General features: G+C 34.7%; 1 pseudogene; it reads left to right on the top strand.

The window, feature by feature from the left end:
• The first annotated feature begins 419 nt into the window (after positions 1-419).
• On the top strand, positions 420-4,621 carry LOC110898083 (annotated as a pseudogene).
• Positions 4,622-5,022: the final 401 nt, after the last annotated feature.

Genomic DNA, 5,022 nt, shown 5'->3' with positions numbered 1-5,022 from the left:
TATCATTTGTCACATATTTTTCATCGAGTAATGATGGGTATATGATGTTACCATTACATACCCTAGATACATAACCCCATAACCCCCCCTCTTTTTAATTTTTTTTTATTATTATTTGTCACATATTTTTCACCAAAGTGAGTTATGTGGTGTTACCACGACATCATAATCTAATATAAACCCAAAATGTAAAATAGTACTAAACAAAAATACATGATGATGGACCATCAAAGTAGATTTATGTTAATTATATTTGTTATGTCTTATTATAAGAATCCAATGCACCATCAAAGTAGATTTATGTTAATTATATATATATATATATGGAACCCATTAAGTCTAACTACCTTTCAAATAAATCTCTACCATTGAATCTTGCTGAAATCAAATCCTGACCATTTAAACTCAATTTTAACTTCTATTGTGGCAGTTCTATGAAGTTTTACGGTTCCTCCACCTCTTCCCCACGTCCCTAATAACTTCCCCTTGATTCTAGGGTTCCGTCAGTTTCTTTTCACCCATATAACTCACCCTGTCTTCCAAATTCAGTTACTGACTTTCCTCTCTCTCGCTCATGCTTTGCTGCTGTTGTTCAAGGGACCTCTATTCAATCGACAATTGGCCTCAACTCATTCGGCGGTATGCTCGATGCCCTCTCCATCTCTGGCGATCTTGGGTTTTCGGTTGCTCATCCTCCCTCTCAGGTTAATTTTTATATTTGTCGTTGTATACTAATTTGCTGTGATTATTGTTCAGTTTGAGGATTTTAGGGTTTAGGAATTTGCAATGCCCTAATGAGGTGAATTGGTGACTATTGTTGGTTAGTTAGTTTGTGCTTTGTGTCATTTGTTGCATGATGAGTTGACTTTAGTCAAACTTTGTTTCAAATGCAGACAGAGGTGGAAGACATAAAAAAACAGATGCGAAGTTGATAATTGTTCAGATACAAAGCTTACCTTTTGCCATCTTCAAGGCGTAGGGCACCATGACCTAAAGCCTGAGGTTATAAATGCATGCCTTTTTTCAGAAATTTCTTTTTATTTTTTTATTTTTTTAAATTAATTAAGTTTCAAGATATAATTATTAGTCATGTTTTTCTTAATATTTATTGGCCCTCTATTGAATTTCTTGTCTCAGAACCTCCTTTTCATGTCCAAAAGTAAAGATTCTGATATGAAGCTTATTGGTTTTGGTCATTTAGATTTCACTAGGTTGGGTAATGATCACAGGTTCACAGTAAGTTGACCATGAGGAGTTAGCTTTGAGTTGCTCTCCATTCTTATTGTCATTTGATTCATTTTGTTGAAGTTCTGATTTTCATGATGTGATCAAGCATCCAATGGATTTTGCAACTCGGAGGAAGAAGCTTGCAAAAGGATTGTATGTATCTCTGAAAGAATTTGAGGTTAGCAATTGATTTGAAATTACACACACAAATTATTCCTTGATTTGGATATTGATAATCAACATATAGATATCTTTTATGTTATGCATTTAACAATCACACTACAGGAAGAATCGTCGTTGGATTGTATGGTGAAATTGTGTAAAAAAACTGTTGGAGTTGCTCCAAATCGCTTACTTGCAATGGTGTTATAAGTTGTGATTGATAATGGTTTCACAAAGAGAACCAGTAGCCGTGATAAGGCAATGAGGCTGAATGAGCCGGTAAATGATTAGGAGAATCAGAGAAAAAGTGATTGTGATAAGGACAAGAGAGTGATCACTGATGAAGAGGATCTTTCTGGAACCACTGAGAATACAAATCCATCAGGAAGTAAACTTTTTTATATGCAATGTACGAACATCTATTTTTTTAAAGTAACTATTTTTTTTATCATCTCATGCTGTTTATGGAGATTAATTTTGTATATTGTAACCTAATCTTAAATTTGCTGAACAGGACATAAGTGTTGCTGACTCGTGGTTTGAATTACTATCCGTTGTTCATATAATGGCTATGATGACATTAATGGAGGCAAATTCAAAACTGATTCCGGATCAAACTATTCCTAGCAAAATAGTTGAATCCACAGGTGTTATACTGTCATATATCACCAATATCTCACATTAAATTAATTAAATATCCACTGATCTGTTAATTTTTTAATTGCAGATGACATTGGGTCGGCGGTTGACTTATTGGTGAAGGCAGCTGGGTACCTGCAATTCTGTCTTCGCGAAATTCTTGTCCAAATTCCACCTCATATAAAGTATGTTAATATTTTTGATGAACCATAAATTCTGTTGGTGGACCTAATTATTTAATTTCGTATCGAACTTTATTATTAGGATGAAGCTGCCTGTAGATTTGCAGGAGAATGTACTCGAGGCTACTTACATTCAGGCACTAGGACAGGTATGTATGTTTGTTGTTGGAATCTTGTAGTGAATAGCGTATTATTCACTTATCGTATACCGATAAATTAAGTAAATGGCGTTCAGGATTCCTTTAGACATAATAACATGAAATGGGTTGACAGGGCCAAACGGGTCAAAAGTCACCCAAAGTGTTCTCACATGTTTTAAAAGTCATAATCACTCTAAAGAATAATATAATTTTATCTAATACATTAATTATTTATAAAGTTCAAACAAAATGTAAAGTGTTGGTGGGTCGAATTGCCGTAAAAAGTTACCCATTTTGACCCGTTACCCCTGTCGTTTTGACACCTCTAAGTTTCTAACTTGCTCTATCATGGTAATAACTCATCAACAGTACATTTGAAACATGCTCATACCATATCAGATGACTTTCAGGGAACAGAAATGCAGCTTGCTTCAGCTGTCGGGTGTAAAAACGCCACTTTATCGGTTAAAAGAAGACTAGCATGCGAGCAATTAAGTTATTTCAGTCAGGTACTTACTTTACCTTTTCCCACCATTAACAACATCTAAATCTTCTCAGCCAACGCTTAACCCCCCCCCCCCATGCAGCCTCACTATTGATTGTCAACGTGTGACAACCTTAACGGATACGAAAAGAAACATCTTTCGTTTATCAAATGGAAGTTTCTTGAAGCAAAGGTTTGCATTGCTAAATTTTTTATATTCATATAACCGTTTCGTATGCCAACATGTTTAAACCCGAGCCGTTGTTTGACACATGTAATCAGGCTGCAGCATACTATTACCATGGTCTGATCACCGACAAGGGTACTGAACCATCCCGCCACATCGATGCAGTGTGTTGTTTTCTTGCGGCTGAAGAAATACTAACAGAGAGCAAGAAGGCATGTTTAAACTTTTGCTTAACAGCTCCCATAACAAGGTTAGAGTCATAAAAACTCTCTTTTTTTGCATTTTTGCATGAAGTGATTAATATTTGGTTATTTATAAGTTTTAGTCTATTTTTTTTTTTTACTTTGGTGATTATATGAAGGGCTCCCATTGCATGGGGTGCAATGAAGCATTTGAATAAGAAAATTCTCGAAACCGCAGCTAAAAAGTCCTAAATGTACGCCTACCTTTTAGAGGAAGAAAAGTAAGCGATGAAATCATTTCGGTTGGTGATAGTTTTGATCCATTTACTTATGATTGTGTGGGATGAGTGCAATTAGGGATGAGTGTGGTACTGGTATCATACCGAACCGGTACCGATACCGAAAATACTGGTACTGAAATTAGTCAAAACTGGGTACCAATAACAAAAATGTTTGGTACGGTACCGGTACCGAAAATGGCAAAAAGTGGGTACCGGTACGAAATGCTCATCCCGTGCAATTGAAAGTGCTATCTTCTTGCATATATAATTAACTTGAATAGTTGTTTGCAGGCGAGATGATTGTTGGTCCCATAAAAGCCTTATATATGGACGAAATACATGAAGGCAATAGGTTGTTCATCCAAAGAAAAACATGCATTTTGCTTGAAATGAAAAGGTTAGTAGTGTATGCTATATTGAGTTATCTCATAACCCCTTACAGTTTTGATGAAACCTGAAGTGGAGATCTATATATCCTTTTTTAGTAAGGTTGTAATTGTACTAACTATATGCATATAGAATGTGTCAAAGTGTAGACATAATATGATGCATTTATATATACAAATTTGAATCCATGTAATTTAGCAGCACAATAACTGGTGTTAGTTTTAGCAGCCATAATTTCTTTAGCAACCCCTTTCATAACCTGAATATCGAATAACCGAACTTATTTGAGTTGGTACTCGGTTGAAGTGTCGAGCCATCAAAACCTGACTAACCCGAAACACCGATTAAAAATACCTGATAAACACCCCTAACTTTATGTATTGAATATAATATATTTTTGGAACTCCTATAAATAATCTTGATGTTTAACTACTGGTATTAACTTAGTCTCGATGGTTTGCAGATTTACATCTTTTGTCAAGTAGGTTCTTTGTAGGAGGAAGAATATGTTGGAGGTCTGTATTGTGTTCTTTGGGTGGGTCGTGGGTCCCACGGTGTGACTATGCCAACAACATACATTCTAGATTCATATAATTTGCCTACCTTTTACTTTTGCATTTAAATGACACCATCTCATGTTTTAGTACTCCATCAGCTTTATTCTCCTATCATTTTGTGGTTGTATAAACCGTTGACATTTGTTTTGCTTTTATAAATTAAAGAGTGGTGCTTTTATTTGTAATGTTTAAATTTGTATACACTTAATATAGATTAGCTTTGTTTGTTACGTTGTTCAATGTAACCCGTCCACCAGACAGGTATTAGGCTACTTATATGTGCTATGTCTTATTATAAGAATCCAATGCAACAAATCACTCTCATGACGTTCTTGTGGAGCCAGCCATGATGGGTGACTAGATTTGCATATGCACATATTATATATCATAAAATTAAATTTATAATATATAACTAAGTTAAAGTAAACATAAATTTAACGTAGAATATAAAGTCTATATATCATGGTTGTAAAAAACAATAACACACAAACTCTAAACGATATAATAACATAATTCATCATTTCATTAAGTATTGAGTTTGTGATCCTCCCTCATTAGAAAATAAGAATCTATCATTAATTTTTTAAGATGGAA

Source organism: Helianthus annuus, chromosome 13, assembly GCF_002127325.2.
Source record: "Helianthus annuus cultivar XRQ/B chromosome 13, HanXRQr2.0-SUNRISE, whole genome shotgun sequence".
Taxonomy (NCBI): domain Eukaryota; kingdom Viridiplantae; phylum Streptophyta; class Magnoliopsida; order Asterales; family Asteraceae; genus Helianthus; species Helianthus annuus.
This window is presented reverse-complemented; position numbering and strand designations above follow the sequence as displayed.